The 25,653-nt window shown below is 51.3% G+C and overlaps 1 protein-coding gene across 2 annotated transcripts in view; it reads right to left on the bottom strand.

Moving 5' to 3' along the window:
• ZHX2 (zinc fingers and homeoboxes 2) overlaps positions 1 to 25,653 on the bottom strand; it is a 117,779-nt gene that overhangs the window by 42,075 nt on the left and 50,051 nt on the right. The window contains exons 1-2 of one of the 2 annotated variants that reach the window (XM_036436893.2): positions 10,985 to 11,003; positions 10,751 to 10,821 (exon numbers count right to left, since the gene is read on the bottom strand). The gene's annotated coding sequence lies outside the window, so the exon portion shown is untranslated. Of the gene's footprint in view, positions 1 to 10,750; positions 10,822 to 10,984; positions 11,004 to 25,653 lie in introns of those variants that run through there. The other variant, XM_036436891.2, reaches the window with a different exon arrangement.

Raw genomic sequence — 25,653 nt, 5'->3', positions numbered from 1 at the left:
AGGGAATGTACCTTAGCTGCGGGCACATCCCCAGTAGGGGGTGTGCAGGAGGCAGCAGATCGATATTTCTCTCTCATCGATATTTCTAACTCTCTATTCCTCTCCCTTCCTCTCTGTAAAAATCAATTATATATATATATATATATTTTTTTTTTTTTTTTAAAAAACCCACAAAAAACAAACAAAAAACCCACCTAAGCCCAATCATGTTGCCTTCAACTCCAATGGCTCTGTTTCAGTCTTGCACTTTGCAGTGTTGTTACCACTCTGACTGTGGTCCTTACCTTCACCGCTGCAGAGGGGTCTTAAGTGGACACATGGAGAACCAGAGGTGGGACATGTAAGGGTCAGGGGAGAGCCGGTGCAGGGCCCAGGGCAGGTGCCCGCACATTTGCCGAGTTTCCTGGGCCCATGTGGGCCCTGGTTTCCACCCGTTTTCTCAGCTCCCACTCCCCTCCCCTGAGGGCCAGGCATCAGCATGGCCAACATCACACCCTCATTTGGGGGCTGCTGCAGCTCTGTGCCCTGACCAGCCCCTGACCAGGCCCCAAGGTCTCCCGATTCTCCAGTAGCTGCCTGGCAGGGGCAGATGAGCACTCGGAACACGGAGCGGAGTTGGTGCCAGTAGGAACTCGGGCCCGTGAGAGACAGGCGAGGGGAGGAGCTGGCCATGAGCTCCCTCACGCTTCCTACCCCAGATGGGCTTTTCTGAGATGCAGTCCTGCCAGACCTGCTATCATGCTTGTTCTGAAAATGTAGATTTGTTCCAACGTGATTGATAGACCAGAGGAGTTGGGTATGCCACATATTTTGCATGTGCTTGTGCCCGATTTCATTCGTGAGAAACTGTAGGCAGACACAGACAGCTTTATCCAGCTGAACTGAGCTGCAGGGAAATACCCCAAACGCACCCCTGTTCCCACCGGAAACCTGGGCCAGCTACCTCAGTTTACCTCGTATGTTCTGAGTCATGCCTGACCACACTCGGTATTAATAACTCTTATCCAACTGTACCTTATTTCACAGTAATCCACCCACTGCCGCAACCCCTGTGACACCCAGTTCCTCAGGCCGTGATGGGGGTGTTGCCAAACTATGCGACTGCTTTTATTGGGTTATGTTTTGTAATGTGACATGACAACGTTTTTGAGTGTTGTGTCCCTAACCTCATTCCCCCAAAGCCCTGTGCTGTGTAGTGTGCAGTTTTGCATAACGTGGTGGGTTTGGGGAACACCTGTTGCATTATGGGATAGCTGACTATGTTGCAATATCGCCCATGATTCAGAGCTACTGGCTGGAGTGTCTCATGAAGTAAGCGGCCGGGGGAACAACGTGTGTGGAGCATTGTTTTCTCTTTCTCACTCCTTTCCCCTCGTTCTTGCTGCTGCCTGGGACAGCACATCTGCCCCGTCCCCACACTGTCTCCTCATAAACCAGATTCCATTTCCTTTTTATCCCCATTGAATTTATTTGGGGGAAGAGGGGTAGGGAGGGAGAGGGAGAGAGAGAAATATCCATGTGAGAGTGAAACATCGATTGGCTGCCTCCTGCATTCCCCAAACTGGGGATCCAGTCTGCAACCCAGGCCTGTGCCCTGTCCAGGACCTGAACCAGCTCAACCAACTGAGCCACAACAGCCAAAGCACCAGAAACACAGGCTACGATAGAACACAACACACGGAGGGCACAGCACATGCAAAACCGTAAGATGGACCCGGCTGGTTGCATCTGAACGACGGGAAGTGAGCCCAGGGGCGGGAGCACAGTGAAGGGGGGTGGGCAGGAGGAAATGTGGTTGGAGAGGTGGAGAAGGGCGGGGTCTTTAGGGTTTGGGCGGCCAGGGAAAGGAGTTTGGGTACCAGTTCTGTTGTAGGGAGAAGCTATGGGATGATTCTATCCCCTGGGAGTGATGGGATTCAGTAAGTCTTTTAAAAAGGCTGAGTGAAGGATGAATTGCAAGTAGCAACGCCGTTAACGGGGAGACCGCTCAGGTCTGGGTGAAAGGTGACGGGGTCTGGTCCAGGGTGGCCGAGGTCAGCCTCAGGAGGAGGCAGGGCATCCCAGCTGTCTCTGGGGACTTTGGGAGAGAAGGGAGACATTCGAGGTGACCCAAGGTTCAGTGCTGTGTATTTAATTTGATTTTGCAATTGGGGGCAGGCCATTATTTTTTAGAGAGATGACAATAGAATGTTTTTTAAAAATTAATGAAAATCCTTGAGGGCGGAGGCAAAGGACCACAATCACAGTGGTTGCAAAAGTGCCAAGCTCACTGCTGGCTTTGGAATGAAAATTAAAAAGGGGTGTGGATCTGTGTGTGCATGCGTGCATGTGCATGTGTGTGTGGTGTGTGTGTTTGTGTGTGTGTGAGGAATTATGCAAGGAAAGGTTATTGTCTCCATTCCCTCCTTTCAGGGAACAATAACCACAACATGATAAACTGCAGTGCCACGCTGTCTGTGTCGGAAACGTGGCCACGGGGAGGACAGATTAATCACACGGGGATGGCTGCTATCTCAGGGGCAGATTAAGACAACAAGCTAGCAATTTGAGTCTGATTACAAACTGCTCAAATCAGAGCTCCCAGGGAAGGACTAGGCTTCACCAGCCCTCTTTTTCGAGGGGGGCATGGGGGCAGGGAGGGAGATTCATTTTAAGTTAATTAAACCTAGTGCTTAATTAAGTGTTCTCAGATACCAACTGCATCCTTTTTGCACGACAATGCCAACCTGCGCTCACAGCTCTATTCAGTGTGCTGGCTGGAAGTTTTGGGGAGATGGGGGAGAGGGTTTGAGGGGGGCAGTTTCTATTAGATACTATATGAAGGCAGGCATTTCTCTAATCGTGAGAATTGTGGGGTGGTAGAATGGGTGACTTGGGGGTGGGACAGAGCCCCTCCTCAGGAGAGCCAGGCTGCCTAGAAAAGCAGAAAGGGGTAAGATCTTATGGTCAGGGAAGCTGGCTTCTGTCTCCATGGACCTCTCCCCAGCAGGGTGACCTTGGGCACGTGCCCTATCCCGGTGGATGCTACATGTTTTCTTCACAGGAAATGCTTTGGTGGTCCCACCCCGAGGCCTTGTAAATATTTTCCCCACAAACTACATTTATCAAATTACTTCATTTCCATTTGTGACGCATCAAAATGCACTTGGTAATGGCGACAGGTACTTCCTAGGTTTGTTCTGGGCACAGTGTGTCCTCGATTAACGTCATCAATAGGGCCTGTGACTTTAAGTGAAATGACGTATAACCGAACCGACTTCAGTGAAGGCTGATTGATATACACAGGAGTTAAGTTCCTGCAGCATCTCATCAACATTATAACAAAATGTTGAACAAAAGGTGTTATATGTACACTAGAGGCCTGGTACATGAAAATTAATGCACTGGAGGGGGAGTCCCTGCCTGTCCTGCCTGCCCCTCTCACAGTCTGGCGGGAGGTGACTTGGCCATCAGGGGAAGGCAACACCCCCATCACACCTCTGCTGCTGCCACTGTTGGCAGCATAAGCCTCAGCTGGTCCTGGTTACCTGAGCCTCAGGTGGCCCTGGAAAGCTGGGCAGCCACCATCCAAGGCTTGCCTGTGCCTCAGGCTGGCCCTGGGCAGCTGGGGGGCTGAGGGGACTGGGGGACTCCAGAGGCAGGCATGCCGAGTGGCTGGACCTGCCTGGGGGCAGGCCCAGCCATGTCTTGCACCAGGTAGTCCAGGGGGCTGAGGGGACTGAGCACTGCCATCTTGTGGCTGTGGATGCTGCCATCTTTGAGGGCATGGGAATCAATTATCATATTCCCTCCTTATTGGCTGTGGGTACCGTCATCTTTGTGAGGGCATGACAGTTAATTAGCATATTCCCTCTTTATTAGATAGGATGATGTAGAATTAACGATTTAATCCCCATAATCACTCTAAGAGGTAAACACTAGTTAACAACTCTAAGAGGTAAGCACTAGTTAACTCTAAGAGGTAAACTCTAGTATTCCCATTTTACAGAGGATCCAGGATTGAATGCAAAGCGACAGTTTTATTCAATGTCATGCATGACCTCTTTCACCTCCCCCAGGGAGTGAACCCAACCCAGACAGACCGAACCTCACAGACTGTGAGCTACCTAAAGACTTCTTGTTCACCGGTGAGGCTGGTGGCGGTTTGTTAAGAAGCACTGTTGTGGCAATAAATAGCTGAAATGTACTGCACAATGGCTTTGATTATAATTAAAATTGCTACACAATTCAAACCTTCCTTAAGAAATGTACTAAGAAATGTACTACACCTTATGGCTTTGATCATAATTAAAATTGCTACCCAATTTAAATCTTCCTTAAGACATGTACTAAGAAATGTACTACACTATGGATTTGATTATAATTAAAATTGCTACACAATCCAAACCTTCCTTTCTTTACAAGTTTCTTTGTTTTTGGAGGTACTGGCACAAAATATTTTCATGTTCCATATACATACACACACACTTCATACAGACGTTCGCATGTTATTCCAATCAATCCTGGTATGAGGAAATGAAAAATCCAAAAGGCTTTCCTCTCCCCCTTATGCCTTACTCATCCTCTCCCAACGCATACACCTTACATAAAACCCCAAAGGAAATTTTACACTGCCAGGTCCTTTTCGGGTAAGAGAAGCTCCCACTCAATGCCAAGAACCTGCCTTTGGAAGAGTCAATCAGACTGTGGTTCTCTTCCAAGTGTAGTTCCCCCAAATTCCTCAAAGTCCTCCTTGGGTTTGCTCCTCCAGTCTCAAATCCTTTCCTCTACCCACGAGGACCTGTGAACCTTCAAGGCACCTATGGCCACTTCCCATGGACGGCCCTGCCCAGAGCCCGCCTGTGCACCCTCCCACGGCACCATTGCTGAGCTCCTTGCAGTTTGCATTTTGTTGGACAAACTGGATTCCTGTGCCCAATTCCTCTGGGCCTCAGTCTCCTCATCTGAGAGGTGAAGACAATCATAATGAAAGTATTATGGGGTTTCCTGTGCAGATTCAATGAGATAATATAACCCCAACACTTAGCACAGTGAGCCCAGGATAAATGTCAGCTATTATTATCCTTGTGCTCACGGTTCCATGGGAACCTAGAATCCCAGATAGCAATTACTTAATGCTTACCACGTGCCCACTCTTTTGAGTATCTGAATAACTGGGTTAGTGCTTTTTAAATGCTTATTTCATTTTTTTAAAAACTTCATGACATCAGTTAGGCTGTTCTATAGACACTGTTGTTGTCTCCAGTTTATTCATGAGAGAAATGAGGCAGAGAGGTTAAGAGGACAGAGAGGTTAAGTAACTTACCTAAGGGCACACAGCTAATAGATCACCATGATACCACTCTCCCCACTGCATTATAGTTATTCGACCATCTCCCCCTTTGGGGATCTGGACTACGTAATCAATCTGCGCCTTTCCAGGACTTAGCACACAGTCAGAAGATCACAATGGTGGAGATGGCCACAGAACATTCTGTCCTCCTCTGATCTTTTCTCTCTCAACATGGATCCCCCTGAGGGCAGAGAACTGGGTCCCTGGGTATCTGGTTGTTACTGGTTCAATCGGTGGGACCAATAGCACCTCGAAGAGGAAATGGGGTTGTTCTCACACTGGCACACGCGTACCCTGGGCTCTCCACATGCCGTCTCACAATCCAGCTCGACTCAAGATGCCAGGAGCAAACAGGCTTCCGGCAACCTCCGGCGAGCAGCGGAGAAATGAATAGGTCGGTGTACAAAGGAGTGTTTACTAATGCTATCACGCTACCCCGCCTTCCTCATGGAGCTGCTGTGACATTGTGCATTAAGGGAGTGACACCCCTCAATCGCTGCGCGTGACGGAGGCCGGGCATCAGGCTGGCTCCCAGCCCCCAGAACACGCGTGTTTCCCGGCAGTGATGGCATGCGGGGGTCAGGGGCACTGATGGCTGCGTGCAGAAGTGTCCTCACAGACCCTCTGCAGTGTGGCTGCTCTTTTGCTCGCCTGTCGGGAGCATAATTTTCACTAAATATTAAGGAACTGTTTGTGAAAAGAATGTCGTCATGGTAACTGGGGATGGTGGTGGTGGTGGTGCTGAAATAGCCTGGTGCTGCCCAAATTGCAGCATATTAATCAGGTGTCGGTGTTAATTCATGAGCTTTCCCGTGGCCTTCAGTCTGGAGGACGCAGGGACTGGAGTTTGCCCCAGCTGTCACTGTCAAGGACATGGGTTCTCAGGTGTCCCCTTGTGGGGTGGGTGGGTGGATGGATCGATTGATACTGGAACTAAAATTTTAGACATCCACCTCTCAGAGCTCTTTGTGACAGCTCCTCCGTTTTTTATTTTCCGTTTTACGGTGCAAAAACATTTTTTGCCAGAGAATTGGGGGAAAGAGGCTAGGGAAGTAGCCGGGGGAAGGCATGGCCAAAGATTTCTTTGCCTGAAAGGAGAGGGGATGCCCACAATAGAGAGGAAAAGTAGCCGAGTGTAGAGTCAGATGGCCCGGGCTCACATCCTCTCACTGCGGAATCTCAAGCCAATGACCTGCCCTGAGCAACTTCTGTTTCCCTGCGTCCCAGGGCTGAGACCGGCATACTTCAGAGGGCTGTGAGGAGATTTAGGAGCTGAAGCTCTCACCTCAGTGCTTGTCCAGAGTAAATGATCAGTGAAACCTGCTCACCACCTCTACCCCTTCCTTCATGGCTGCTGCCACCACAATGGTTAAGAAAGGCACCACTGAGGGAAGCCCCACCAAGCTCTCAGGTCCAAAGGTCTAATCAGGCCCTGACCAGCCACTGCAGGATCCAAACCCAGGTCTGGTGTTCTTCCTGAGGTCGGCTAACTTTTTCTATAAAGGACCAGATAGTAAATATTTTAGGCGTGGCAGGTCGTATGCAATCTGTCACATACTAGTATTGTTCTTTATCTTAAAACAAAACAAAACAAAACAAAACAACAACAACCCTTTAAAAATATAAAATCATTCTTAGTTCACAGGCTGCTTAGAGATGGGCATAGTTGGTGGGTCCCTGCCATCTGTAAAGCAAAGTAAAAGGAGATGCATCTATGGGCTTTTGTCCCACTAAAAGTGGGTTGACATGACACATACAAAAGAAAAGCTTGGGTCTAGGAATTTGTTTTCCTAAAGCAATCCCGATAAAAAAAAAGACAAAACCAGATGTATCCACTCCCAACTTCAAACTATACTACAAAGCTACAGTTATCAAAACAGCATGGTACAAGCAGAAAAACAGACATACGGGCCAATGGAACAGAATAGAGAGCCCAGAAATAAACCACACATACTATATTGACAACATTTTACAATGAAGGAGCCAACAATACAATGGAGAAAGGAGAGTCTCTTCAATGAGTGGCGTTGGGAAGACTGGACAGCCATATGCAAAAGAACAGAACTATTTCCTACCATACATAAAATTTAGTTCAGCATGAAGCAATAAAAAAAAAAATCATAGAAGAAAACTCAGGAAGCTTCTAGAAGCTGGAGGTTGAGGAAATGAATTCCCCAGAAAGGAAAGCATCTTGTTGACACCTTGATTTTAGCTCAGTGAGATCCATCTCAGACCTCTGACCTCCAGAACTGTCAGATAATTGATCTGTATGGTTTAAACAACTAAGTCTTTTTTTTTTTTTTTTAATTCTCACCCAAGGATATTTTTTTTCCATTGCTTTTCAGAAAGTGGAAGGAAGAGAGAGAGAAACGTCAATGTGAGAGAGACACATTGATTGGCTGCCTCCCGCACGAGCTCTGACTGGGGCCCTAACCCCCACATCATTCAAGGCCAGGGTCATCTGTAAACTGTTTATGATACCAGCGGCCTCGCCAGCCTTGGGAGGGCCACCTGCAGCAAAGGCATCCGCAGACTGGAGGACGAGGGGCCTTCTCTGCATGTCCACTCTGATGCTGCTAAACCACAGCCCTTGGCTTAGTGGACATGTAACCAGAATCTCTTAAGTCCTGGGCATTTGCTAGGATGACTATGGAAGCAAAGGGGGGGGTGGGTGAGGGGGAGACACACAGAGAAGAAGGAATCGTGCCTGAGTGAAGCCCACATAGAAGAAAGCCAAGTGGAGAGATGGAGAGAAATGACGCCTGCTGTCACTGTTTAGATCCAGCAGGCTCCACGCCAGGCCAACTCAGACTTTTCAGTTACACAAACTGCCTTTTGGTTTTACACTTCCGAAAATGTGACGCAGACATCTATCTTGTAGCCCAAAGTCTGACCAATACAACCAGATACCCACTCACGTCTTGTTGCCCACCGGACTCAGGTGTTACCTTTCCGTGGCCATTAGACCCTGGGCTCTGAGATGGCATGGCACGGGGTTTAGGGCAAGGCACTCAGGGCAAAGATTCAAATGGACAGTGGGAGGAGTGGGATGTCCTCTGTCACTTCTCTCTCTATTTCTCCTGATCATCTCGGATATGCTGAGTCTGCTATGGCTCTGGGAGAAAGCGGCAAAGAGCCCCTCAGGTGCTATGGAATCGAGTGCGGCTGGAAAGAGGTCCCTGCAGATCTGTGCACGAACCAAATACCTACAGTGGGGTCTTCATGTCTCATCCATCAGGGATGTGCGAACGCCAGACTAGTGATACCTGGGATGGTTGTACCTCAATGTCCTGATTGAGCTACTTCTTCCGGTCCCACCTCTTACAGGTTTCCCAGGGTTCTGTCCTCTGGCTCTGAGCTGTCACTCCATGGCCCTCCCCTCTCCTCCACCAGCTGTCCGTCCATCTTCATTCTTTCCTAAGAGGCCTGAGTGATGTGGCACAAGCCCTTAGTAAGCGTGACACCTGCCCACATTGATTTTTCGAAGGACAAGAAAAAGGGAGAATATTTATTGGGCACTTTCTGCCACATAAAACTGGCCCAGGGCCAAGCAGCTTGACTTGAGTTAGTTCCTCGAACCCTCACCGCCACCTGATGTGGTAGGCGCTATTGTTTACAGACAGGAGACTAGCACAGAGAGGGCGGCCACTAGCCTAAGGCCCCACCCACAGCTAGTAGGAGAGACAAGATCTGAGCCTGGGCAGTCTAGTTTCAGGGAATCTCTTCTTAGCACCCACATCGCCTCCACGACCTGCCTCCTCATCACGTTCCCTTCCAGTCATTCTCTAGTCACTTACTGAGGACCTACGAAGTGCCAGGTCCTGTGCATGAAGGACATGACCCCTCTCTGTTTTCAAAGCCCAAAACCTGCTTGAAGACTTGCCAAGGAAGCACCAAGTCAGGACTCAGATGCTGTGCTCAGCCCTCCCCTCCATCCCCTCCTGCTTCCCGCCATCCCCCCCGCCATCCTCCCGCTCAGGACTCTGCTGAAAGTCCCTCCCATGTGCAACGAATGTCAAACTCCATCCACATCCAGGCTGTCAGTTTCTTAAAGAAAAAACACGCCATCTCTGGCCTCCTGCGGGGCACTGCCTTCAGGGTCCTTGCTAAATGTTTGCCGCTGCCGCCATCCCAAGCCCAGGGGAACAACGCCCAGCCACAAAGCACAAAGGAAGTCTGGTGGGTGCTCCCGTTCAGACCCTTCCATGGCCATGGGGGTCCGGCCTGCACAGTTTCCCCAGCTGAGTCAGGGGTGTGGTTCTCAGGCATAGTGGCCCCAGCCTTGGGGACTAGAGTGTGTGGTACTGGTCCTACCAAAAAGCCCCAACTCCCCTGGGGCAGCCTCACCCAGTACCCTCCCTCCCACAGCGTTTCCAATGCTCCTTCTGGTCTGCGGGGCCTGGATCCCGGGCCCAACCTCCCCACAAGCTGGTGAATCTCTTCGGGGGTCCTTCCCAGAGAGGCCCTGGTCAAAACCCCCATCATGCGTGGAGAGATGCCCACCGCACCACCCACAAAGCTGCTAGGGGTCACCCCTGTGATGTGTGCAGCCGTGTGGCTTTGGCTCAGGGACCCCTGGCCAATGCACAGCACGTTTTAGGAGAGACCCGAGGGCCACCTCGTCCGGCAGCATCTGAACATTGAACAGCAGAACTGTGCCACCCAGAACAGGCGGTGGCAAGAGAGGGTGCGTGTGAGCTCACAAGCCTGCCTCCTCCACGCGCCCTGAGCCCTCTCCCTCATCCTACTCCCCCGCCCCCGGGTGTCCAGGTCATCATGGGACAGAGTCTGTACAAACACAGCCCTACTCAAAACCGCTCCTCCCTACACTTCCCATCGGTGGTTCTCCAGCTGGCGCTTGAACTCTGCCAGCGACAGGGAGCTCACTCCATACACGGGGCACCTCCTTCACCTCTGCACGCCTCCTCTGCTAGGGAACATCCCCCAGGCTAAGCTGACAGCTACCCACCTTCCCCCTGCCAGTGACAGCCCTTAAACATGCGAAGGTGGCTGCTCGCCTCTCTGTGGTCCTGCCTCCTCGGGGCTGTGGTTTACAAACCGGTGTGAGCCAGGGAGCTCCCTCTCTGTTTTAAGAATGTCTGTCTTCCAAGCCCTGGAAACCATCCCACGCATGTGCCCTCTGCAGGGTGCGTCTGAGCTGCTGAGGTCCCAGCACAGAGAGGACGGCCGGGCCACCTGCAGGCTCTGCTGGCCGCTGGGGAGGGCCCAGTGGTTGCATGGGACTCGCACCCGGATCCCCTGCACGGTGCTGTGTGCAGGTGTATCTGGAGGGAAATGCATTCAGCGCTGCGCCGCTCGTCCCATTCATCCTCCACCCATTCATCCTTCTCTCATTTATCCTCCCCGCCTTGACGTGCAGCCAATGCCCCGATCCCCGCCGGACATGCGGTCACTCACCCGTCCCGTATCGCTTACATCCTGGGAATCTTTTCACACATTGACTCTGCGGCCAGTCAGTGCGTCAAGACCTACAAAGAAGAGAAACTCAATATTAAAGGCAGGGCAGGGCCACTGGGTGTCCCGTCTCTCTCCTGGCTGGACGGTGCCAGTGTGGGGGGTGGGGGGTGGGATGGAGACAGGGACAATAAAGGAAAAGGAAATGGTGAGGATGGAGCCGCTCGGTAAACCAACCTTAAAATCTCTTTGTGGCGACACTGAAAGGACAGAAAGACCTTCACCCGGTGAGCCAGCAGCTTCTGAGAAGCCGGCCTCTGGGAAGGGCCAAAAGCCCAGTAAGGGCTGCGTGGGAGGGATCTCTTGAACCTCATTTGGCGTCTCTTTTAGGACTTGGGTGTCTCATCCTCACAGCCCAGGGCCCTTTGGGGCTTTATTCTGATGAGGGTGAGGGGCCAAGCAAGCCCTGGGCACAGGCCTCAAGTCCAAAGATGCTGCAGGTCTTCAAACAAAAGGCCCACATGTGCAATTCTATCCTGGGAGGCCCTGCCGAGCGAACCCCGTGCGCTCTGAAACTTCCCCCGGAGAGCGGAGCCGGCGGAGCAAGGCGTGTGCCGCTGCTCACCCAGAGGTCCCCGCCTGGCAGGCTGAGGCCTGGGCCCCGGGGGTCCTGCAGGGGCAGAGGCTCAGGAGCAGGGGTGCCGGTGAGCGAGCAGGGCAGGTGAGCTGCGGGGGACCGGTCTTCTCACTCCCCACACCCAGCCTGCACCTAGAGCAAAACTTGTTTTTTCTTGTTGCCCTAAGAAGGCAGGGGGGAGCAGAGGTGTCTCCGGTCATCCATCCCTGTTCTCCAAGGAGAGCGCTTTGAGTTGGGGGCGGGGTGGGGGGTTGGGAATCACCTCAAAGGCAATAACTTCTATGGACCGAGTAGCTCACCACATGCTAAGTGCTCTGCCTCTGATCTATACCCAGTGCTCTTGCTGTGCGGGTCAGTTCGCATCACTCAGGAGCCAGAGGCAGGTTCTCAGGCCCTGCCCAGCCTGCGGAATCGGAACCCGCTTTTTCACAAGCTGCTCAGGTGCTTCCTGGGCCCATTAACATCTGGCAGAGAGGGCTCATTTGTTCTCTGAATCACGGAAGGAGGGAAGTCAGGCAGTGAGTCAGGAAGTCCACGCCGCTCCCCAGATGAGGAAAGGGGCTGAAAGAAGCCAGAATGTGGCCACTGTGGTTTTAGAGCTGGTAAGACCTAGAGCCCATTCAAACCCAAGTGCATCATGTGATTACTAAGCCAGTGTCACCTACAGGAATGCATATATCATTTTATAGTGGAAATGCAGAGGTGTGATGGGGCGTCACCTTCCCCTGATTTCCAGGTTGCCTCCCACCCTTGGGGGCTCCTGGACTGAGAAGGGGCAGGCTAGGCTGAGGGACCCCCCCACCCCAACCTCCAGTGCATGAATTTTCATGTGCCGGGCCTCTAGTAACTATATAATAATGTAAACTATATACAGTTATTAAATATTAAACATGTTAATAGTGTTAAATATTAAATACTATATTACATATTTGATTAACAATCATTTGAGTGCCCATATGTACCTGATTCTGTGCTAAGCACCAGACAGACATAAATTAACAAGACCCAGTCCCTACCGTTAGGAGTTCATGGCAGGAAAAAGGAGAAAGACAAGTAATAGACTGAGTATGAGACAGGACAATGTGTATGGAGGGGGTACAGGTGGAAGCAGCTAACAGAGGCCTCATCTGTCTCAGCACGAAGACCACACTCCTTACCCCGGGGCCTCTGACCCTGTGAGGTCAGGCCCCTGGTCGTCTCTCTCCAGCCTTGCCCTGCTGTATTCTGAGCTTACCACGTGCTAAGTTTCTTGATGCCACTGTGCAGCTATGCTGTCCTACTCCCTCTCTTCAATGCTCTGTCCTCCCTCTTCCCTTAATTAACCCTGATTTACCCTGTAGAACTGAGGGAGATAACATATGAAGTGCTTAGAAACATGTAAGCAGGAATGCTACTTACTATTATCTATACTAATAAAAGCCTAGGTGGTCTCACACCCTCGCGTGACGCCCTCATATCATCAAAAGATGGCCACCATGAGATGGGTACCCTCACATCATCACAAAAATGGCTGCCATAAGATGGCCGGAAGGAGAGGGCAGCTGTGGGCAATCAGGCCACCAGGGGAGGGCAGTTGGGGACAACCAGGCCAGCAGTAGAGTGCAATTGGGAGTGACCAGGCCAGCAAGGGAGGGTAGTTTGGGGCAACCGGGCCAGCAGGGGAGCAGTTAGGCATCAATGAAGCTGGCAGGAGAGCAGTTAGGGGACAATCAGGCTAACAGGCAGAAGCAGTTAGGGCCTAATCTGTGGTCTTGGGCCTAAACTGGCTGTTGGACATTCCCCAGAGTTCCCAAATTGGAGAGGGTGCAGGCTGGGCTGAGGGGCTCTTCCCCCATGCACAAATTTTGTACACCAGGCCACTAGTTATTGATAATACTTAACTATGCTCAATTGACTATGTGCTTCTTCTTGAGCACAGAGACGTAGAGTGACTTGGCCAGTGTGAACTAGTCTCAGAATTGTGGAATCCCACTGAGTTGATTCTCTTTCTCCATTTACCCTTGAACCCAGCACCATCAATTAGACTCTTGATCCTAACCAGCGTGGGGGAAAGGGTACTGGTCTCAGAGACGGGATGTCTGAGTCCTGTGAGTGTGGTCCTGGTTCTCTGGCACCTTCTGTGCCCTCACACGGACCACTTCTCTCCTTGGGGCCGGGTTTCCTCGTCAGCCAAGTGGGGTTCTGAACAGAACCTGCCTCCTTGGGCTGTGTGAGGGGCCAGGGTCATGGTGCCCAGCACAGTTCCGCACGTGGAAAACAGCAGCCCTCATGACGAGTGTTACCAATGAATCACAGGACACTTCAGTGCCCTTCCAGCTCTCAATGTGCACACATTTCCCATCCTCCTGGCTGGGTATATGGAGCAAAATCCCAGGATTCCCCCTACAGGCCCCCTTATTCCCTTTGAGCCCACATTAAGCTCATCAAATTTCTAGACAGTTCACTCCATTCCATGTTCATTCAGCAAGCATTTCTCAGTTGACTAAGAAACTCAGGGTTTGGTAAGCATGTATGACACTGTGTCCTGGGTGATGGCCTCACACTGACGAGAGAGCAATTGTGGAGTACGGGGAGGGCTCTAGGTCCAGACTGGACGAAAGAGGGGAAGGTGAAGTAAAAGAAGGTGAAAAGCTAAAAGCCACTCTGGGGAGCCATCATTCTGTAATTCAGAAGTGTAGTCTTACGCTGCCCGTCTTTGCTCCAGAAAATGTTTTACCTTAGTCACCCACAGCAGACAGAAAAACCCCACTAACATAAAAATTTTTTTTTTAAAATCACTAATGAATGACTAACACAATGGCCACCACTTCCTGAGTGCTCGCTCTGTGCCAGGCATTGAACAGAATCCCCCGGACTTCTCTTTCTTTCTCACATCAATTCTGAGGAGCAGGCATTCACATACCCATGCTCCACTTGGAGTGATCGAATAAACTGGCCAGTGCCAGAGGAGTAGAAGGTCCAGCACTAGGGTTAGAACTCTGGCCTGATCAAGTATAGCCTTTCCATTCTTCCCGGACACGGCTTCTGAGACCCTGGCTTCCGGCCTGGAGGGGCTGGAAAATGGGGCCATCTCTCCCACCAACCCCACCTACTCTTCCATTAAGACTCCCCAAGTGGCCAAAACCAGGTTCGATGCCAATCAAGGGTACATATATTGGTTGCGGGCACATCCCAGGTACAGGGTGTGCAGGAGGCAGCTGATCCATGTTTCTCTTTCATCGATGTTTCTAGCTCTCTATCCCTCTCCCTTCCTCTCTGTGAAAAATCAATAAAATATATTTAAAAAAAAAAAAAAAGACTCCCAAAAAAAGACGAGGAGGCTGAGTTTATACCCTCCCTATAGGGTGTGGGTGCAGCCTGACTTCTGGAATGAGAACACTCAATTCTACTCTAGAATTGATCTGAGTTTATTGCCAAACATTGCCCCCTCCGAACTGTCAAGTACAATCCACACTCTGGAAGATGTGCCCAGCCCCGGGCACAGCACAGGGCTGTTTCTTTTGCTCATTGCTGTCTCTTCGTCCTTCCAACGACTCTTAAAGGGGCACTGACGATGGGCCATGCGCTAAGGAGATAAGGTGAGCCCTGCCTTTCCACTTGGGTTGGAGACGAAAGACTTCAATGATATTATTGCGCTGAAGCTCCTGCAGTGGTGGCGAGGTTGCCAAGGACAGGCCCACGGGGGTACAGCAGATGGAGTGGGGTGGGGAGGACCTCAAAGAAGCAGTAGCGAAACAAGCAAAGCGGGGGAGATCTGAGAAAGCCAGAGAAAGGATGTGGGGGACTGCAATGGGCGGGGCCACGGTGGACACCCACAGTGGAAGGTGGCCAGAGAAAGAGCAAAGAGAGACTCGCAGGCCTCTCAGGAAGTTAGGGCTTTACCTGGGAGTGATGGCAAGCCACCAAATAGCTGGATTCCCGGGGTCTGTAGTTGCCAGCGGATGGTGGCCCTCAATGTGTTTGTTGAATGAATGGCCAAATCCATCCATTACCCGAGGCCCCCTTCATGTCTCCCAGCAATCTGAGAAGCCACGCCTGGGCCCCTGCCATCTTGACAAAGGGCAACCGCAGGGCAATCAGATTTGAATAGGGAAACACTCTCCCAGGGCACCTGGCCTGAGCCCCCATCAGGCCGCGGGAGCCCTGGCTCCAGCGTGGCTGCTGGCAGATGTGCGGGGATGAATGCACCTTTAATTACGGCTCATGTTTCGGAGGGAAAGACACAGCTCCCTGGAGATCGGGAATCTACGAAAACTAGCCCTTGCAAAAGAGACGTAAGTGAGCTGGAAACATAAGCCCTCTGGGCGGGCAGTGGTTTCTTTCTTTAAAATAAACAACAGCAAGGAGAGGGTCAACCTGGACGGGAATCAAGTTCTTCATAATCCCTCCCGGCAGGGCTCAAAGGCCAGTTGCAGAAGGAAACAGAAGAGACTGGTCTTCGAGAAAGTTGTACCAGTTTGGGGTGTGCAGACTTGTCGCCCCAGTGGGTGTGTCTGCCTCCCTCCGTAGTGGGAAACTCAGCTCCTGCCAAGAAGCTTCCAGGGACATTTATCTAACCACCATTTCTTTACCGCAGGGAGACTGCCTGACCCAGTTTAGATCATGGTTGCTACTAGTCAAGAGCTTTGTGTCCATAAGACAGCATACTTATCCTCTCTGAGCGTTGGTTCTGTCTGTCATCCACAAAACAGGCTATGATGGGGCTTAAATAAACATTATAAACGTTGGGTCCTGGGATTTGAACCTGAGTGTCTGAATTGTCCAATTTCCCTCCACATTGCCTTTTCAACCTGGGACATGTCTCCCCGCTAACCCCCCATGATTATCTGGCACATGATAGGTGCTTAATGAATGCAGTTTCTGCTTCCATTCTTCCACACATCTCTTATTTCCCCACCCACGTTTAGCACAAATCTGGGCATCTAGGTGGTGCTTAATAATAAGCCCGTGTACATTGGACCCTCCCAGTGGAACACGGTGGCTGTGAATGCAGAAGGAAAAGGCAGCTAGCCGTGTTTTTCCTCTATTGCATCCTGTTCTGAGCCCTTTCTTAAATGTGTTAAGTATTACTTGCCTTCAGGGTCAAAATAAAATTTCCAGAGATTTCCATTTTGCACTCATAAATGATTCTCGCTAAACTCTTTTTTTCTTTCTTAAAAAAAAGTGTGTGTGTGTGTGTGTTTGAGAGCAGAAATGTACTGACTCATAGCTGGAAAAACTCTCTCTCCCTAACACATTCCAAATTTGTCGAGTCACATGAATTGAGTAAGAACATGATGTGGCAGCTGGTCCCAGGCTGGCGAGCAGCTCACCAGGGACACAGACACCACCTCTCCCTCCCCTGTCCCCTGCTCTGAGCAGGAGTACGGAGTGTGTGTGTGTGTGGGGGGGGGGGGGGGGGGGGGGAGAAGGGGTAGGGGTTCTGCAATTGGCAGTGAACTTAAGGCAGCTTCAATGAACACAAGGATTGGAAAGGATCTGGCAGCTACCTAAAGCCAAAGTTGAATTGTGCAAGGCGGTGAATTTCTTTTTTAATTTGCCTGTAGGATCGCCAAAAACGAACAATTTCATTTACTGACTCAACTCAATCCTGGTCACTATCTCAAGCACGTTACATTAGACTCATTTAATCTTCACAGCTGCCATGTTAGGCGAGTATGATTTATCCTCATTTTACAAGGGGGAAACTGAGCCACACAATGTTAAGTAACCTGGCCAGACAGAAGTTTGCTAGAGGAGGTCCTGCCTGCTTAACACCAGCGAGTACATGCAGGTAGCCGGTGGCCGGTGGCCCTGGGAGTTCCCATTTTGGTTCTGATTCGGGACCCACCCACTCCAAGTGGGAACATCATCCTTGAGGTGGCCGAACCTCCATGTCTGGCAGGTGAGGAGCACAGGCAGGGGGGAAAGAGGAAAAGAGGCATCAGGGGACTAAAATATTGGGGAGAAAGGCAGAACAACAGAGCAAGAGAGGAAGGGTGCAGATCTGGCCAGCTCAGGGGCTCCGGACCCACCTCCGCTCTAGGGCCTCAGTTTCTCTGACCTATGGGGAGGAAAATGAAGGAAGTGCTCAGATGTTCCAGCAGGGAGGAACTTGGAGAGCTCCCAGTTCATCCCATCACTTTGTAGATGAGACAACCATGGGTCAGCGAGGCTGTGTTAGTGACCGTCCATGGATTTGAAATCCAGTTTGTAGGACAAGGACTTCTGGGTCCCACCTCCCAAGCTGGCTGCTTTTCCCATACCTGCACCTCAGGGGGCATGCTGACCCCCGTCAGCCATCCTGGAAGTTCCAGGCATGCTGTGGGAGGGTACACCCCAAACACGTCCATGGCCATCAGGCTCCGTCTCCCCTCGGACCCCAGAAGGCTCAGGCACAGACCCTGACAGGGTCTCCAACCTGGGCCCACCCCACCCAGCACGCTCCCCACTCAGTGTGGCTGGCACGCGGGGTGGACAGCCCCTCGCCCCCCACTCAGGAAGTTTCCAGGAAACCATCACCGTGACTGCGGCCCTGGCTTTCCCCGATAAGAGGTACATCTGGTGTGACTCACGGCTGGATTTCCGCCCAGGGTCTTACATCTTGAGTGGGAAGCACATTCTCTCCCAACTGACAACCTGCCCACCCGCCGTGACAATGGAGGCCGTGGCTGCCTGGTTGGCTCCCGCTAACGCCACCCAAACGGCGCCTGGGCCCCTGGCCTGACATCACCTTCAAAACTGGGTGTTCTTCAAAGGGCCCCCAGAGACCAGGCTTTCCAACTAAATTCCCCCGCCCTCTGGAATGCTTGTCTTCCTCCTCCTCCACGGGCCAGCTCCACAGCCCTCCTGCTCTTCCCCGAACGCCCAGGAAGCTGGCACCACACCCTGGGGGGCTGCACAGAGGTCCTGTGTCCCCACAGGGTGGAGGGACCCCGAGGTGGCACCATGCACGGTAACAATCCCAATCACTAGTCTCAGCTTGTGCGGGCACTGAGTGTGCCGACCGCAGGCCTTGGCACTTCCTGTCGCCCACTGACTGAAAAGGTGGTCTCTACTTCTGGTCAAAGTCACCTCCCCAGTGAGGCCTTTCCTCCTCTTCTGCCTTCTATTCCACCATCTGTTTTATAGCCTAAAGCCGTGGTCGGCAAACTGCAGCTCACGAGCCACATGTGGCTCTTTGGCCCCTTGAGTGTGGCTCTTCCACAAAATACCACGGCCTGGGCGAGTCTATTTTGAAGAAGTGGCGTTAGAAGAAGTTTAAGGTTAAAAAATTTGGTTCTCAAAAGAAATTTCAGTCGTTGAACTGTTGATATTTGGCTCTGTTGACTAGTTTGCCGACCACTGGCCTAGAGGAAAGACAGCCCATGTCCTGTTCTAGAACTATGGACTTGCTGTTGGATGACATATTGACTTGTTTGTTATCTGGCTCCTCCAGGAAGAAAGAGAATAAGGGATCGGCTCCATCCGGCTCACCACACGCTTCCCCGCACCCAGCAGAGTGCCTGGCACCAACTATGTGCTCACTAACTGCCCCTCAAGGGCGGGAATGAGTGTGCCAGGCCCTGTGGGTGTGCGTTCATCTCCTGTCATCCTCATCCAAACCCTGTGTGTGGGTGGCGTTGTCCCCATTTCACAGCGGGGAATCTGAGGCTCAGAGAAGTTGAGTAGGCTGCCTAAGGTCCTGGGGTGAGTGAGTGGCAGAGGTAGGAGTCAAGCTTGAATTCGTCTGATAGAAAAACTCATGCATTGGACCGCTGGACGCTGCCACTTGCCCTCAACTTTTTTTTTGGAGTCCCCATTTGAAGGACACAGGAAACACCTGTGGATCAAATGATCTGGAATGCCATATGTTAGGGACTGAATGCCTATCCCTCCAAAATTCACACCTTGAAGCTCTAACCCCCATGTAGTTGCATTTGGAGAAGAGATCTGTAAGGGAACAACTAAGATGAAATTAGGTCATAACGGTGGGGCCCTGATCCCCTAGAATTAGTGTCCTTATACAAAGACAATAGAGTGCACTCTTTCTCCCTTCCCCGCTCTTCTTCCCCCCCCCCCCCACAAGGCATAGTACTAAAGAAAGGCTTTGGGAGGACATGGTAAGAAGGTGGCTGTCACAAGTGATAAGAATCCTCACCAGAAACAGAATTGGCTAGAACCTCCATCTTGGACTTCCAGCCTCTAGAAGTCTGAGAAAATAAAATTGTTATTTAAGCTGCCCAGTCTATGGTATTTTGTTATGGCAGCCCAAGCACATGAATACACCATGTTTTATGGAAGCTTAATTGCCAAGTATAGAAAGATAAATTCTCTCCCTCCCTCATCTCCTTCCCTGTCTCATTTAAGCACTAAATGTAAACATGAACAAGAATCTGAGGTGCTCCAACGAGTCTGAATTTGGTGGCCTGTGGTTCAAACATCGGCCACAAAGTTGTTCTAAAAATGAGGAATCAAAATGCCCTCATGCGGGACACACCCTCTCCAACTCTTCCACCCACAGCATGGCTCCCAGCTGTCCTCAGTTCCTCGGGCTGTGTCAGGTGCCAGCAACCCCTGTGAGCTGCATAGGATGCCCCGGAGCAGTGACAGTGGGCAGGGAGAAGGGTGTGGGCCAGGTCAGATCAGAGGAGGCTGCATGGAGGAGGTGGCTTTGGCCTGGCCCATGAAGGGTCGGGGGGAGGGAATGTGCATTCCAAGGAGGGGAGCAAAGGGACCAGAGGAAGAGAGTGGCCTGAGCATGGAGCGGTGGGTGGTTGTGTGTGGCTAGTGTGAAAGATGTAGAACTAGGTTGTGGGTGGACAGGCAGGGGCGGAGGGCACAGGGGGCTTGCACCCCACACCCAGAGTATGGACATTGTTGTCTGGACATCATGACCAGGAATCCCAGAGGCTTAAACCATGGAGGGGACACCAGACGATCTGGGTTAACATGTTGATTATCACTTTCTAGCTGTGTGACTGTATGTACCCTTGCTTGGGACTATGTGGCACCCAGCTTCTTCTCTGTAAAACGTGGATCTTAGTTAATAATATCGATCTCAAAGGGGTACTATAGGGATTAAAAGGAGATAAAATGCGAAAAGCCCCTAGCACAGTTCTGGCTCATCAGAGGCACTCGATCTAGGATAGCTATCATTATGCTGTGTACGCATTACCATTCCGTGGTGTGGGAGGTGGCTGGGCCGTCAAAGGCCGCGTCGCTAAGATTACTCCAGTGAAGTAAGAGAAACCCTAAGGAAGGACCCAGGAAACGCTTGTGGGGGGCAAAAGGGGGTGTGACCTTAAGATCAGCCTTCCCAACCTCTGCTTTCTACTCTGTAAAATGGGGCTCTCCCTGCTTGCCCACAGGAGGTTCCTGTGTGAATTGAGTGTAAAAAGAGATATGAAGGTACTTTTGAAGTTGCAAAATACCAGGCCACCATAAGGGTTTCATTTTCCTTTTCCTACACAGAAGGGGGTAGGGTGTAGACATGCACCTGCAGGCTCTTGTGCCTGCAAACCATTGAGGCAAGAAAATTAGCAAAGAACAAGACAGCAAGATGCAGGCATGAACTTGACAGGAAGAAAGAGCCCATCTTGGGGCTTTCCTCTGATATCCTTGGCTCAGCCCTGCTGCACCCCCGTTGCTGACACATCTTTTTAATCTTCACCCAAGTATACGTTCATTGAGAGAGAGAGAGAGATAGAGATAGAGAGAGAGAGAGAGAGAAATATCGATGTGAGAGAAACATTGATTGGCTGCTTCTCATACACATCCCAACTAAGAATGGAACCCACAACCTTTTGGTTTACTGGATGACACTACAACAACTAAGACACTCAGCCAGGGCCCCCCACTTTTTGCATTCACACCAAAGACTCAAAACTGCTCCCATATTTCCATCCTCCAAAGTGTAGAGTTTTCAAGCTGGAAAATAGGATTGAACGAAATCTCCCCCCATTTACAGATGAAGCTGAGAGTCACGAAAGAGAGCGGTCCTCAGGGACAACCAGCCTGAGTTCACACCCCGGTTATTAGCTGTGTGACTTTGGCTAAATTACTTGACATCTCTATGTCTCTGTGACTAGGATTAACTGGGGTTGATGAGTGCAGATGCCCCAGAGTGGTTTGAGGGATTAAATGAGTTAATAAGTAGAAAGCACCTGTAAAGTGCCTCACACCTGATAACAACAGGAGTTATTATTTAAGGCCACAGAGGAGTTCAGGGGTAGCTTTGGGAATATGCCTCTTTTGACTCCACCTTGTACTTTTTGCACAGCCCCACACTGAAATATTGGATTCTAATCAATACGCTATGTTTATTAAAGGCAAAAACATGGACTGAGCTGTTTTTGGAGTAAAGACCGCATTCACGCAGCCTGCACGACCCATTTCTGGAGCATTCCCAGCCATCCCGCTCCAAGAGTAACGAATAGGGGCAACACTGCTTCCTAGATCCCTTTCTAACCACCTTTTGATGCGGCATCTAGGGACGTAGCCACAGATAGTTCCTCACATTTTAAAAATTAAACAGGAAGGACACCCAAATCAACTCAGAGCCATCAATTCAGAGCCACCTGCTTAGCTGTCATGGGCACAGTGACGATCGCTCCGGTACTCTCCTGCATCCCATTTCCACCTGCAAAGGTCTCACCTACAGCCTTTCACTTCTGTCTGATCATAGCTGGCGACTCACAATGAGGTTTCTGGAATAAGAATGCTTAGTTCAGATCCCGCCGCCACCACTTGCTGGCTGGGGAGCCAGGGGAGATTTCTGACTGTCTCTGCACCCCCCACTAATGAGGATATGACAACACTGGTGTTGTGGGTTGTTAGGAGAGCTGAGGTCATGCCTACAAAGCCAGAACCTGCCCGAAATAATTCCCTCATCCGGGAACTGTTTACCTGGTGCCTAAGGCATGCCAGATACCGAGGACACAGCGGTGGCCACCCAAACGGTGTCCCTCCCTCCACGGAGATGAGTGAGATGGGGAAAGCAGACAATGCCACAGGCAAACACACACACCATGACAGGGAGCCACTTGTGTTCTGGAGAAGAAACGGAGGATGGAGGTTTCAGGGGTGCTGGCTTAGCTATGGCCTAATGGTGGTCAAGGCCTCTTGGATGGAATGAATTTGAGGCAGAACCTGGAAAAAACAAACAAACAAACAAAAAAAAAACCGGGAGAAAACCACAAAGGAAGCTTGCGGAAACATTCCAGGCTGAGGAAACAGCAAGTGTGAATGTCATGGGTGTGGGTGGGTTCGAGGCTGATCGGAAAGGCCAGGTGGCAGCCGGGAGGGTGATCATGTGGGTGATCATATGTGTGATCATGTGGGCCGTGGGGGTGCCAGGGGGGCTCTGGTTTTTGTTCTGGGTGAGATGGGGAAGCCTGCAGAGGGTCTGGGACAGGAAAGTTGACACAACCTGGCTTATGTTTAGGAAAAGTAGCTGGGAGGAGAACAGAGTCCTGGGGCGTGAACCATGAAGGGCAGGGGAGGAGTGGTGGGTGAGAGGCGAGCCCAGAGGACAGCCCGTGGCTACTGCCACAGCCCCTGTGACAGCGAACAGGGTGCAACCTGGAGTAGAGTGGCAGAGCTGGCGACGCAGCAGCCCCATCACAGTGGCCACGCTAGCCTGTGCTGTGCATGTAGCTCCAGAGGTACCACTCACATCCACCCAAGTGGGTAGGACGCCCCCGGGAGGGGGGCCAACATGGTGGTCCCGGAAGGTGGTGGTCAGATTGGGGATATATTTTGAAGATAGGACAGATAAGACTTACAAATGGAATGGAGTGTGGGAGAAAAAGGAGAAACCTACATGATCTCAAGGATGGAGTAAAGAGGAGTGCCTCTTGACCCAGCTGGTGAAGACAGAGTCCAGAGTTAATTTTAGATGTTGTGAGCTTGGGAAACTTCTACCCAAAAGTTAGCTATGCTGATGATGAAGGTGATGTGAGTATGAAATGATGGCTAGCGAGGATTACGAGACGGGCAAACGTTGGGTGCATACTCAGTGCTGGGCTCTACTCGAAGGACTGTAGACATATGAGCTCATGGAACCTCCACAATGAGGTAGGCGCCATTATCATCCTTATTAGAGAGACCAGCACAGTCTAGGAGTCACCTGATTGGACTGTGTACCCCCACCCCTAATAATATGTCCATATCTGACTCCCCAGAACCTGTGAAGGTGGCCTGATTGGGAAAGAGTCTTTGCAGATATACTTAAGGATCTCAAGGTGAGATCACCCTGGGCTATCCAGATGGGCCCAATGACAAGTGTTCTCTCAGGGGAGACTCCCTAGGGAGAAACACACAGACAGAAGCAGACAGAGAGGCAGGGAGTGGAGTGATGTAGCTGCAACAGAGGCCAACAGCCTCTGGAAGCTTTAGAAGCAGCAGGAAGGGGTTTCCCCTTCGAGCCCCCAGAGGGAGCAGGGCCCCGCGGATACTTGATTTCAGACTTCTGGCCTCCAGAACAGTGAGCGATTGAACTTCTACTGTTTCAAGCTACCAGGTGTGTGATCATTTGTTATAGCAGCCACAGGAAACTAATACAACAAGGAAAGCCAGGAACAGAGAGGCAAAGTAACGTGCGCAAAGCCACACAGCAAGCGAGCAGCAGAGCTATAAACCTCTGGCTCCAGAGTGGCCCACTGCGCAGGCAGGTGATGTTAACCAGTGAAGACAAGGAGATCAGAGCCACAAGGCCACACTAGGAGCGAGCTGGTGAACGGCAGCACCGGGCTCTCTAGCAGCGAGGCCAGACGCCTTTCCCGCTCTCCATGCCCACCCCTCCACTTTGAAAAACTCAGAAAGGCCCTTGTCCAGCCACTCCAACGCTTCTTGGCAGTCCCCCCTTCGATCCACGGCTTTACTGGGAAGTCTACCCGATCTGATGTCCACACCCACCCCCCTCGGATGGTGGCCTCGGGAAACAGCTATCCGTGGCACCTCAGGATTCATAGCAATCACCCAGGAATTGGGCATGGTCTGGATTTCAAAAGCACCTCCCCTCTGTGTGACACCAAGAATCTCTTGGCTGCGGCCCACCCCGGCCACGCAGATGGAGGGAGGCGGAGCTGGGGGCGGGGCGCTGGCCGCCCCTGAACCTCTGCCAGGGGCTAAAATTGGTCTCTGAAGAAAGAGAGATTGTCCATTTCCTCGCCCTCGGATATCCAGGAAAATATTTTACTGGGGAAAAAGAAAACTGGGAATCTGGGGAAAGCATCCTGCCCACTCCCCCCCGACCCCCTGGCCTTGTCAGATGATCATTTTAACAGAGAGCCACTGTGGGACCCTGGACACACAGGGCCTGTGAATGCCTCTTCCCACACACGTTCTCGGAACCCTCAGTGAGGAGAATTTGGGGTTTGGGGGTGGGAATCGAGGGAAGGGGGCGGTATTCTGTTTATGAAGAATAAAATAATTAAATTCAGGTCAGTGGAGGGAGCTGCTGGGCTGAAATAAATTTGGGGGCTGGTGAGGGAAGGCAAGAGAGGCAGAGGAATGAACGTTATGGCTGCTTCAAAAACAAGCTGTCTCTCTGGGGGCCCCGGGCTGGTTCAGCAGCCCCCATCCCCATACAGGCACACACATGCACAAGCACAATGACACACACTCTGCCTCTCAGAAACACACGTGGGCTAGGAGGTCATAAGGTGTTACTCCTACACTCACTCGCTCGTTCATGCCTTTAAATGTCTAGTTTGAGGATAGATTTTAAGCCCACTCACAGAACTGACCCAGCCAAACGCAATCCATCGTTTTAAGGAGGTCCCCAAGGCAGACCTTTGACATGGACCTCAGTGAGGTGGCCTCGCCCAGACACGTTTGAAGCCTTCCTTGTCTTCAGAGGTGTCTTCAGTCAGGCTAGGAGGCAAACAGTACCACGGACAGGCTGTGGATCAACGCTGCTTATTCTGAGCACCTGTTCCCCACGTCTGTACTCAAAGGGAAGTCACGTTCCTGGTTCCATGGATGTGACTGGTGCTGAGATTTGCCGACACCAGGGTTAAGAATGTGTGTGTGTGGCAGGGGAGTGGGGTATTCTTGGGAAATAAGAGGTTCTGAGTATGGGGCCATCTTTGGAACAAGCGGTAAGCTTCCCAAGCAGACCTCAATGCACACACCCCCATTTGCAAAAGTGGGCTCTGGAGATTATGATTTTTATCATTTTTAGAAGTTAGCTGAATGTCTTGGCACCTGCTCAGGGCTTGGGACTGGGCCAAGCTCACGGAGGATGGAGAGCCACAAGGTACAAGGCAAGGTCTGTCTCATCTACCCGATGGGGGAACCGAGACCC

The sequence above is a fragment of the Pipistrellus kuhlii genome, unplaced genomic scaffold, assembly GCF_014108245.1.
Source record: "Pipistrellus kuhlii isolate mPipKuh1 unplaced genomic scaffold, mPipKuh1.p scaffold_m20_p_14, whole genome shotgun sequence".
NCBI lineage: Eukaryota > Metazoa > Chordata > Mammalia > Chiroptera > Vespertilionidae > Pipistrellus > Pipistrellus kuhlii.
Note: the sequence above shows the minus strand (reverse complement) of the source record. Positions and strands in the feature narration are given on the sequence as shown.